This window comes from Mesoplodon mirus, assembly GCF_964341445.2.
Source record: "Mesoplodon mirus genome assembly, chromosome: 2".
NCBI lineage: Eukaryota > Metazoa > Chordata > Mammalia > Artiodactyla > Ziphiidae > Mesoplodon > Mesoplodon mirus.
Window position 1 is genome coordinate 100299913 of NC_138977.1, and position 13487 is coordinate 100313399.

The window sequence follows — 13487 nt, forward strand, 5'->3', positions numbered from 1 at the left end:
TTTGTCTTCATATATAGTCCTGCCCCTTGCTTGCTCTCTCTTCTTCTGGGACACCTATAATGTGAATGTTAGTAAACTTGATGTTGTCTCAGAGGTCTGTTAAACTGTCCTCATTTCTTTTTATTCGTTCTTCTTTTTCCTGTTCAGCTTCAGTGACATTCACTGCTCTCTCTTCCAGCTCACTGATCTGTTCCTCTTTATCATTTAATCTACCATTGATTCCTTCTAGTGTATTTTTCATTTTAGTTATTATATTTTTTATCTCTGGTTATTCTTTGTATTTTCTATCACTCTGTTTATCCATTCTTTTCTCAAGTTCTTTGAGCATTTTTACAATCATTACCTATTACCTTGAATTCTTTATTGGGTAGATTGCCTATCTCCACTTCACTTAGTTCTTCTTTTGGGGTGTTATCTTGTTCCTTCTATTGGAACATGTTCCTCTGTCACCTCATTTTGCAAATCTGCTGTTTCCTTTTTTGTGTATCTATCTGGTAGGCGGGTTACATTTCATGACCTTGCAGTATTATCCTTCTGTTGGAGATGTCCTATATATCCCAGAAGCAACCTCCCCTCTGTATGTTGTATGCTCTAGGTGTGTCTCCTACGTGTGCTGTGTGGGTCCTTCTGTTGTGGAGAGCTGACTACTGAAGCAGCTGGCTGTAGAACTCTAGGGGGTCCAAGGACTAATATGGGCTCACTGATGGGTAAAGCCAGGTCCCCAGGTCTCTGGCTGTAGATCCCTGTATGTCCCAAAGCTGGTATCAGCCTGCTGGTGGGTGGAGCTGGATCTCAAGGATTCTGGCTGAGGAGCACAAGGTGTCCCAGAGTATGCCTGCTGGTTGTCAGGGATAGAATCCATGTGGTTGTAGGGCTGGTGCTGGCCTGCTGACATGCTGTTTGGATCCTAACAAAGGAGGCTGCTGGGCTGAGGTTGTCTTGAGGCTGCTGTCTGCATGCTGGTGGGTAGGATGGGGTCCAGTAGATCCTGGGGCTGCTACCCGCCCAACAGAGCATTAAGTTGGATCCTGGAGTTAGTGCTGGTCCACTGGCAGGCAGAGGTGGGTCCTAGGCTCTCTTCCTGCCTGGCCCAGGTATCTCAAAGCTGCTGCTGGACTGCTGATGGGTGGGTCCAGTTCCTGACATAGCTGGATGCAGGTTCCAGGGTATCTTGTCCTAAAGCTTGTATTGGCCCACTGGTGAGTGGGGCTGGATTCCAAGGAGGTGGGCTGAGGGGCCCAAGTTGTCTTAGAGTTTGTCTTTGCCAGCTGATGCACAGGGATGGGACCCTTTGTGACCCAGGGCTGGTGTTGGCCTGTTGGTAGGTGGACTGGGTCTGCCATAGCAGGCTGCAGCACTGTTGTGATCCTGGGGCTAGTGTCTGCCTGGTGGTGGTGAGGCTGGTGCCCAGTGGGTCCTGAAGCTCATGCCTGCCCACTAATAGGCAGAGTTGGGTCCTAGGGTCTCTGGTTGCTGGGCCTTGGGGGTCCCAGGTCTCGTTCCTATTGTGTGGGTTTGGTTCCTGTGCCCTCTAGTGGACAGGGCCATGTACAGGGTGGCTTTGGGCTCAAAGGTTCTTAAGTCAGCCTGCCTGCTATTGGGTGGGGCTATGTCCCCACCCTGCTAGTTACTTGGCCTGAGGTGTCCCAGTAATAGTGCCTACAGGCTGGGGGAAGAATCAGGGCTGGGTCCCAAGGGTCATATGCTACAGGGAGGAGTACAGATTGGTGCTTGCCAGCACTAGTGTCCATGTGATAGAAGGAGCTCCCCAAAATGGCTGCTGCTAGTGTCTGTTGTCCCAGGGTGAATTTAGGTTGCCTCCTGCCTCTCCAGGAGACTCTCCAAGATCAGCAGGTGGGTCTGGCCTGGGCTCCTTTCAAATTACCGCTTCTGTCCTGAGTCCCAGAGCTCATGAGATTTTGTATGTGCCCTTTAAGAGCAGAGTCTCTATTTTCCCACAGCCCTCTGTCTCTCCCAAAAGTATACCCTGCTGGCTTTCAAAGACAAATGTTCTTGGGGCTTGTCTTCCTGGTACAGGACCACTGGGCTGGGAAGCCCAATGTGGGGCTCAGGCCCCCTCTCCTTGGGGAGAACCTCTGTAATTGTTATTATTCTCCCATTTGTGGGTTACCCACTCAGGGGTATGGATCTTGACCATACCACAAGTCTCTCTTATCTGTCTCGCTGTGATTCCTTCTTTATATCTTTAGTTGCATAAAAGCTTTTCCACTAGATTTCAGTCTTTTTCATCAATAGTTGCTCTGTAAATAGTTGTAATTTTGGTGTGCCCATGACAGGAGTTGAGTTCAGGTCTTCCTACTCTACCATCTTGCAGCAGTCTCAATATATGTGTCTATTTTTATGCTGATACCATGCTGTTTTGATTACTATAGCTTTATAGTACAGTCTAAAATCAGGATGTGTGATACCTCCAGCTTTGTTTTTTTGTTTTTTTTTTTCCTCAGTACTGTTTTGGCTATTCAGGGTCTTTTGTGGTTCCATACATATTTTAGAATTATTTGTTCTAGATCTGTGAAAATTGCCATTGGCATTTTCATAGCTACTCTAGATAGCTTGGGTATTGTAATCATTTTAACAATATTAATTCTTTTAATCCATGAGCATGGAATATCTTTCCACTTATTTGTGTCTTCTTCAATTTCTTTCATCACTGTCCAATAGTTCTCTGTGTACAGTGTCACTCCTTGGTTAGATTTATTCCTAAGTATTTTATTCATTTTGATGCTATTGTAAATTGAATTGTTTTCTTCATTTCTCTTTTTGATAGTTTGTTATTAACGTATAGAATTTTGTATCCTGCAACTTTACTGAATTCATTCATTTTATCAGTTTTTGGTGGAGTATTTAAGGTTTTCTATACGTAGTATCATCTCATCTGCAAATAGAGTTTTTTTTTTTTTGCTCCAATTTGTATGCCTTTTATTTCTTTTTCTTTAGAATTTCTCTGTCTAGGAATTCCACTACTATATTAAATAAAAGTGGGGAGTGTTGGCATCCTTGTCTTGTTCCTGATCTTAGAGGAAAAGCTTTCAGCTTGCCTTTAAGTCTGATATTAGATGTGGGCTTTCATACATGGCCTTTACTGTCTTGGAGTACATTCCTTTTATATCTAATTTGTTGAGAGTTTTTATCATGAAAGATTGTTGAATTTTGTCAAAAGCTTTTTCTGCATCTATTGAGATGATGTGATTTTTATCCTTTATTCTGTTTTAATGTGCTGTATCATACTAACTGAGTTTTGTGTGTTGAACTATTCTTGCATCCCAGAGAGAGATCAATCCCACTTGGTCATGGTGTATAGTCCTTTTAATGTGCTGTTGAATTTGGTTTGCTGGCATTTTGTTGAGGGCTTTTGCATCTATGTTCACCAGGGATATTGTATTGTATAGTTCTTTTCTTGTAGTGTCTTTGTTTGGCTTTGATATCAGGGTACTGCTGGCCTTATGAAATGAGTTTAGAAGTGTTCCTTCTTCTCCAGGAAGACTTTAAAAGGGTTTGGTGTAAATTCTTTTTTTTTTAATTTTTAGTAGAATTCACCAGTGAAGCCACCTCATCTTGGACTTTGCTTCATGGGGAGATTATTAATTACTCACTTATTATTCATCTAAGTGTTTTACCTCATCATGATTCAGTCTCGATAGGTTGTATGTTCTATAAATTTATCCATTTCTTATAGGTTATCCAATTTGTTGGTGCATAATTACTCATAGTAGTTTTTTTATGATCCTTTTTATTTCTGTGGAGTCAACTGTAATGTCTCCTCTTCCACTTATGCTTTTATTTACTGAAGTCTTTTTTTTCTTAGTATAGCCAAGAGTTTGTCAGTTTAGTTGATCTTTCAAAAAAAACAAAAACAAAAACCCCAACCTTTAGTTTTGTTGATTTTTTTCCTATTGAGTTTCTATTTCATTTATTTCTGCTCTGAAACTTGTTATTTTCTTCCTTCTGCTAACTTTGTGCTTTGATTTTTCTTCTTTCTCTAATTCTTTGAGGTATAAAGTTAGCTTGATTGGAGTTAGGGGAAATGGGAATTTGTTATTCAATGGGTATAAAGTTTCAGTTATGCAAGATAAATATATTGTAGAGATCTGTTGTATAAAAGCATGCCTAGAGGTAACAAAGCAGTGTTTTGCACTTAATTTGTTAATAGGGTAGATCCTGTATTAAGTGTTTTTAACACAATAATAAAAAAAAGTGGTTAAAATAATAAATTTTACATTTTGTATATTATCACAATAAAAAGATAATGCTAAGCACCAAAACCTCCCAAAGCATTACCTTTACTTTCCTTTGCTCTTCACTAATTTGCAGAGAAAGCAGTACTGAGAACTACCTTATTAGAATGAGCTTGTCTTACCTTGGACTCTGGCATAAGTAAATTGCACCTGTTTCTACTAATAGCATATATTTGTTTTGTCTATTTAGACAAGATTTGGACACATATTTTGAAACTATGTTCTTTAGATTATACAAGATGTATTTTAGAGATAAATATGAAACCTGATATTTTGTTTTATGATTTAATTAAAAGTACCTTGGGCTATAAGACAAATCTACATTCAAATCATAGATCTACTAAATATTATCTTTACTTTTTCCCTTATAATGAAATTGAACAAGTCCTGACTTGTTCCTTTTTCAGTTTCCTGAGGCACAGCAACTATACAATATTTATCTTATGGACTGAAACAAACATAATATCAGTTTTCAAGCAACAGTATGGATTACTAAACTGAAATAAATGTCAGCATATCAAGGATAAATTTTAATGAATGAGTTTAGGGAAGTATATAAAGGAGATTATTCATTATTACAAACTACTCCCTACTCAGAAACACAACACTACATACATAACTTTAGAAAATATTGTTCATACTATTTTCTAAATGCAATATGTGTTTGTGCATTATATATGTGTATTATATATACAGTTATAAGAAGTTATCAAATATTTTCACTTTTCCAACAGAGTACAGCATTGATGATCACCATTTTTTTTCAGTCAATAAGTTGATGAGTAATGGAATAACTGAATACAAATAAGTTTGGCTAGTTCCATGGTTAAGTCTCAAATTATGAAAAACAAAACTGTTTGCCTATTAATGTATTTTCTTGCTAGAACTCACGTGACATGTTCCAACACATGTTGGAACTTCATTTAGAGATGCACAATCACACTCTACCATCCAACAGCTTCTGTAAACTACACATCATGTAGTTTGTGGACGAGTGTATAGAGTATATAAAATCGACTTGGCTTCTACCCCATCTCATTAGCTTCAATGTGAGGATAGCAACTTCATATCCATAAAGTCAATGTTAGGCTTTTATGAGAATATATTATATTGTATCATGTCATATTATATCATAATATCACAAATGAGCACTCAATAAATGTCAACTATTAATTTTTTTTTTATTGGTGGCTATACTTCCTGTGGCTTAAAGAAACGAATAGGATGTGGTGGGTAGGTGTTTATTTAATTGTGTCTGTGAGAGGGTAGTAGTCCTAAAAATAAATATATATATATGTGTGTGTGTGTGTGTGTGTGTGTATATATCTCCATCACAGCAAGCTATTATGTATTTTTATGAAACTGTATTACTCAGAGCACGACATATTTTATTGTCAATCTTGATGTTCATACGCACTCTTCCCTCTCCCTAGAATTTTCCACTGTCTTCCCTCAACCTACCTGTCAACTCTTTTTCTTCTTAACTGTCACTTCTTTTCAGAAGACATTTTGTTTTCATCAAAGGACTGACTAGAAGCTTCTCAGGAATAAAAGGAATAAAATTAAATTCTAATTTCCTAGTAAAGGATTTAAGGGCTCAGAAAATATTTGTTTAATGACTGAATTTAGCTCCATGTGTTAAGGGAATATTTCATAAATTTCATTCAGAGGAGCTGGGGAGGAGACAAGAAACTATTTGGGAATTGCTTCTTGATGGTGTAAGAATAATGAGTGGTATTTATTATGTACTGTAGTTGGAATAATGGTGTGAGGAAGCACAGCTAGAGAGAAAAAAGAAAATTTTAAATATGACAAACCTAATTAGTGGTCCCATAACATCTTAATGAAAAAAAAAGTGTAATAGCAACAGGCTCCAAAATCCTATGGTTTCTAATTCAAGAACGTGGGACTGGTCTGCAATCTATGGAAGAGCAACAATTCAAGTTTTTAAATTTTTTTCAATTGAGAATGTCAGTTCTATGTGAGATAAAGGGAATTGGGGTAATAAATAAGCTTGAGAAACTAGGATCACAGTCATGCATTAATAAGAAGATTTAGTCAGTCTCTGGTTTACTCAGAGGTCTTTATATCCAGAATGACCAGTAAACTCAACATGAAACAGCACTGGTTAGAAATAACAAATATTAGACAAGACACAGACATTGTGTCAGAGTGGCAAAAGTAAATTCCTGGCAATCTATCCTTAGAAGTTTGAATTCCATCTACTTACAATTATTTGCTTTGGTCCCCAATATTGTACTATCACAACACTATATTGAAATTCCTTCTTAATATCAAGAATTGTGAATAGTCTAGGATTTTACTCTACTTACAAGCCTCTAAGTGAGGTAGGTTTTGCTTCATGGATACTAGCAGGAGACACAAGACTCCTGAGTAAGAGACAAAGGACTTTATTATTCATAGTAAAAGGAGTAGTCAGAGCTTCATATTTGTTTGTGTCAGTTCCCCCTTCCCTCAGTCCGCACAGGGGTTAATCAAAAGGCCTATGAAGAATGCTTTACATGCAGGGGGTTACACTACAGGAAAGGATCACTGCATTGGGGGATTCCCTGATTTTACAGTGAGGAGAAGCAAGCTTACTCTCTGTCAAAGAGAAGACCTCAAGGTTGTTTATTACAAATATAACACTGAAAAATGGTCCAGTTAATGAGCAGTAAGGGCCTTGAATTCTTGGCAGAGTCAGCAAGAGCATGCAGGGAACTTCAGAGCCCATGGCAGATTGCCTCCACAGACACCTAACAGCTATAGATATAGCCTGTCTCATTAAGTGCCAACTCAAGCTAAGGGAAAACTAAGATAGACTGAAAGAAGAGTAGACTGACAAAGATTAGGTTTGAATATCCCTTAATTACCACTGAGAAGAAGAAAAATAATTATATTATCAAGCTATTTCACTATATAAATAATGAGAGAGATAGTAGGTATAGCTCCCTATTCAAAGAGGTGTCATTTGCTATTAACATACTTTGGAAACCAAGGAAAATACACTATATTCAGCATTCTTTTAGCCTCCATATAGAGAAAACAACATTTTAAAACATCACAAATTTTCCTTAGATGATTTTTATTACTTTGGTTCAAAAATACTTTTGGAAAATTTTCTGACATATTATCTGGGAATTAACTTGCACACAGCAAATCAAAACCTAAAATGTAATTTAGAAACACTTCAAAATGAATAATAGCTTTTTCAAATTTGGACAGAATATCTGAAAACAGTCCAGTGTATTTTTAGGTAGTACTATTCACTATTAAAACATGCCAGTAAATTCTTTTCAGAGAAACACTGAAAACTTATGCAAATAAATTAACATTCCATGTCCTGTACTTAATTGTCAGGATCAACTTTTAAACAACAATTTTTAAGCTGGCCAACCTAACCCCTCCAGAGAAAAATTTAAAGTTAATTTAAATTTAGAATGTAAAGTTTTCACACAAATAAGAATTGAGAAGCAGTAAGCTCTTCCTTGCTATTCTCATGTAAAAAGTGGCAGTTATATAAGAAATTGAATAGGACAGATACTGTTTAAATAGAACCGTTATATTGTTAATTTTTTATGGTAGACAAAATATTTATAAGCATTATGAAGAAACTTTTAAATTTTATTTTTGGATTTAATTGTTAAAATATTTATATTTATTTGATGAAACCCAACAGATTAGCTAAATGTTTCTCATGTTATTACTAGCCATATGGTATGGTAGTATTTCAAAGAAAGTTTCATGTAAAAAGAAAGAAAATGTTCTTAATGTAATTTTGTTCTTTTATTTGTCCTTGATAACAAAAGAAAATGACCCTTAGATTTTAAAACTTAGATGAACATAATAACTACATAGACTTTTTTGAAAATAATATTTTAAAGAAAATGGAATAGTGGACATGATGGAGGAGCAGAAGGACCTTGAACTCACCTTCTCCCACGAGAACGCAAAATCACAACTAATTAATTGCTGAACAGCCATTGATAAAAGAGGCTGGAACCTACCAAAAAAGATATTCTACATCCAAAGACAAAGAACAACCACAAGGAGATTAGTAGGAAGGGAGCATTCACTATATAATCAAATGCCATACCACCCAGATGCACGATCCACAAACTGAAGAATAATTATATTGCAGCAGTTCTCCCACAGGAGTGAAATTTCTGAGCCTGACATCAGGCTCCCCAGCCTGGGGGTCTGTAATCGGGAGGAGGAGCCCCCAGAGCATTTGGCTTTGAAGGCCAGTACGACATGATAGCAAGAACTCCACAGAGACTCTACTCTTGGAGGGTACACACAAGGTCTCATGTGCACTGGGACTCAGGGAAAAGCAGCGACTTCATAGGAGCCTGGGTCAGAGCTACCTGTTGGTCCTGGAAGGTCTCCTGGGGATGTGAGGGTGGCTGTGGATCTTCTGGGGACAAAAAAAGCTGGTGGCAAACGTATCTGGGAGTATTCACCTGAAGGCTGATATCTTGCTTCAGTCATTAGTGTCAAGACCTGGCCCAACCCAAACCCTGTAGGCTCCAGTGCTGGGACCCCTCAGGCCAAACAAACAACAGGGCATCAACACAGTACCACCTATCAACAGATAGGCTGCCTAAAGACTTCCAGAGCCCATAACCACCTCTAGACATGCCCCTAGACATGGCCCTGCCCCCAACACAGGGCCAAAACCAAGCTCCACCCACCAGTGGGCAGGCATCAGCCCTTCCCATTAGGAAGACTGCACAAGCCTCTAGAGCAGCCTCACCAATCGGGGCAGACACCAGAAGCAAGAAAACTAAAATCCCACAGCCTGTGGGACTGAGTACACAAACAGAGGTCAGAACCTACCCAGTCAGAACCTACCCTGGGACCAGCTGGTCCCTGGCCCTTGGGTGACAAGAAGGGAGGGTACTGCTGGGACACATAGGACATGCCCTACAGAGGACCAATTCGCCACAGTCTAAAAACATAATTAACCTTCCACATACATAAAAATACAAATAGGAGTTTAGATAAAATGGTATGGCAGAAAAATATGTTCCAGACAAAGGAACAAAATAAAACTCCAGAAGAAAGACTAAGTGATGTGGAGATAGGCAATCCACCCGAGAAAGAGTCCAGAGCAATCCACCCGAGAAAGAGCTCAGAGAAATTATCATAAAGATGATCCAAAAACTCTGGAAATGAATGAATGCACAGGAAATTCCCTGGCAGTCTAGTGGTTGGGACTCCGTGTTCTCATTACTGAGGGTCCGGGTTCAATCCCTGGTCAGGAAACGAAGATCCCAGAAGCCTCATAGGAAGAAAAAAAGCATGGATGCACAGATCCATACAGGATCAACCCAAGGAGGAACACACCAAGACACATAGTAATCAAATTCAAATTGACAAAAATTACAAATAAAGAGAAAATATTTTAAAAAAAAAAAAAAAAGGGAAAGGCAAGAAATAGCATACAAGGGAATCCCCATAAGACTATCAGCTGATTTTTCAGCAGAAACTCTTTAGGCCAGAAGGGAGTGGCATGATATATTTAAAGCGATGAAAGGGAAAAACCTACAACCAAGAATACTCTACCTAGCAAGGCTCTCATTCAGATTTGATGGAGAAATCAAAAGCTTTACAAACAAGCAAAAGCAAAAAAAATTCAGCACCATTAAACTGGCTTTACAACAAATGCTAAAGGAACTTCTCTAGGCAGAAAAGAAAAAGCCACAACTATTAATAGAAACAAAATTATGAATGGGAAAGCTCACCAGTAAAGGCAAACATACAGTAAAGGTAGGAAATCATCCACACACAAATACAATATCTAAACAAGTAATCTTGAGAGGAGGAAAGTACAAATCAGAATATCTGAAATGCATTTGAAATTAAGAGACCAGCAACTTAAAACAATCATGGATATATATAGGCTGCTATATCAAAACGTCATGGCAACCACAAACCAAAAATCTATAACAGATATATACACAAAAAAGAAAAAGGAATCCAAACCCAACACTATAGAAACTCATCAAATCACAAGAAAAGAGAACAAAAGAGGAAAGGAAGAAAAATTACCTTCAAAAACAAATCCAAGATAATTAACAAAATGGCAATAAGAACATACATATCAATAATTACCTTAAATGTAAATGAATTAAATGCTCCAACCAAAAGACATACAGATTGACTGAATCGATATAAAAACAAGATTGATATATATGCTGTTTACAAGCACAAACTTCAGATCTAGAGACGCATACAGACTGAAAGTGAGGGGGTGGATAAAGATATTGCATGCAAATGAAAATCAAAAGAAACTGGGAGTAATAATACTTATATCAGACAAACTAGACTTTAAAGACTGTTACAAGAGACAAAGAAGGACACTACATAATGATCAAGGGATCAACCCAAGAAGAAGATATAACAATTGTAAATATATATGCACCCAACATAGAAGCACCTCAATATATAAGGCAGATGTTAAACAGACATAAAACGAGAAATTGACAGTAACACAATGATAGTGGGGGGACTTTAATACCCCACTTACATCAATGGACAGATCATTGAGAAAGAAAATCAATAATGAAACACAGGCCTTAAATTGCACATTAAATTACATGGGCTCAATTGATATTTATAAAGCATTTATCTGAAAGAGGCAGAATACACATTTTTTTCAAGTGTACATGGAACATTCTCAAAGACAGATCACATGCTGGGTCACAAGGCAAGCCTCGGTAAATTTAACAAAAGTGAAATTATATCAAGCATCTTTTCTGACCACAATGCTATGATATTAGAAATCAACTACAAAAAAAAAACTGCAAAAAACACAAACATGTGGAGGCTTAAAAAACATTCTACTAAAGAACCAATGGATCCCTGAAGAAATCAAAGTGGAAATTTTAAAAATACCTAAAGATTAATGAAAATGAAAACACAATGATCCAAAACCTATGGGATGCAGGAAAAGCACTTCTAAGAGGGAAGTTTATAGCAATAAAGCTTACCTCAGGAACCAAGAGAAATCTCAAATAAACAACCTAATGTTACAAGAAAAGATAACCTAGAGAATGGGAGGAAAAATTTGCAAAAGATGTGACTAACAAGGTATACAAGCAGCTCATACAGCTCAATATCAAAGAAAAAAAACAACATTCCAATGAAAAAATGGGCAGAAGATCTAAAAAGACATTTCTCCAAAGATGACATACAAATGGCCAACAGGCACATCAAAAGATGCTCAATATTGCTAACTATTAGAGAAATGCAAATCAAAACTACAATGAAGTATCACCTCACTCTGGTCAGAATGGCCATCATCAAAAAGTCTACAAATAATAAATGCTGAGAGGTGTGGTGTAAAAGGAACCCTCATGCAGTGTTAGTGGGAATGTAAATTGGTGCAGCAACTATGGAGAACAGTGGAAGTTCCTTAAAAAACTAAAAATAGAGTTACCATGTGATTCTGCAATCCCAATCCTGGGCATATATCTGGAGGAAAGCATAATTCAAAGAGAGACATGTACACACAATGTTCACTGCAGCACTATTTACAATAGCCAAGATACAGAAGCAACCACAGTGTCCACTGACAAATGAATGGATAAAGAAGATACGGTATATATAGATAATGGAATATTTCTCAGCCATAAAAAAGAATGAAATAATGCCATCTGCAGCAACATGGATGGACCTAGAGATTATCATACTAAGTGAAGTAAGCTAGACAGAAAAAGACAAGTATCATATGATATCGCTTATATGGGGAATCTAAAAACAATGATACAAATGAACTTATTTACAAAACAGAAACAGACTCAGAGACATAGAAAACCAACTTATGGTTATGAAAGGGGAAAGGCGGGGAGGGATAAATTATGTGTTTGGGATTAATAGACACACACTACTATATATAAAATAGATAACCTATAAAGACCTGCTATATAGCACAGGGAACTCTACTCATTACCTTATAATAACCTATAATGCAAGAGAATGTAAAAAAAAGAATATATGTGTATATATATATATATATATATACACACACACACACATAAAACTGATCACTGCTGTACACCTGAAACTAACATGGCATTGTAAACCAACTATATTTCAATAAATTTAAAAAAAATTAAAGAAAATGAGGTAAATATTTTTATTTTAATATGAACAATAAGAGGTAAAAAGAATGCATTTATGTTTTACTTATTGATTTTATTTATACTACAAAAATCAATGATATCAATTAAACAATTTGGGGTTTGTTGTTTCACATGATGCAAATACTCTTGTCAGCATTACTTTATATTATTTTAAAATGATAATACTTATAGGACATATTTTCCTGACCATCATTTTCCCTCTCTTATTTTAATACAGAATTTGTCCATTGGGTGAATCCATTATGTGTGAATCTATTGGAAATTTTGTCAACTAAATGGCTACAAATACAGTGATGTAGCCTAGGTAAAGAGTATTAGTTTTTTGTTGCCAGTTTAAGTCACAAACTTACTGTCTTACAACAACACAAATTTGTTATCTCACAGTTATGTCAGTCAGTAGTCCAAAATGGAGTCACTGGGCTGAAAGCAAGGTGTTGGCAAGGCTGTTCTAGGTCTCTGGTGGCCCTGGTGGAGAATCTGTTCCCTTGACTTTTCTACTTTTTAAAGACCATTCACAGTCCTTGGCTCATGGCCCCTTCCTCCATCTTCAAAGCCAGGAAAAGCAGGTTGAGATTATTTTTTAACTGATTTTTTGAAATATAATCCACATACCATACAACTCATCAATTCAAAGAATACAATTCAATGATTTTTAGAATATTCACAGATATCTATACCATCATCACAGTCAATTTTAGAGCATTTTCATCAACCCAAAAAGAAATCCTATATCCTCTATCACATCCACTATCCTCCTCCCTCTCACCCCTAACTCCCCATCCCTAATCAACTGTAGTGATTTTGTTATTTTATATTGAGACAGAAAATGACAAATGATTCCTTTCACATATTTGAGGTAGACTGCACAAACAAGTTCAGATACACAGCCACTGGAGATCAGAGAAAAAAATAATCTATGCTCTTTGTTAAAATATTCATTTAAGATTTATAGATTATGAAATCATCACCCATTCTACACAGAATGAAAAATGATTACCAAGACAAAACTATTTTAAAATAAGTCATCCAGCATCTAATAAAATTTGCAGAGGAAGCAAAAGACTTTTTAGGGCACAGTGGG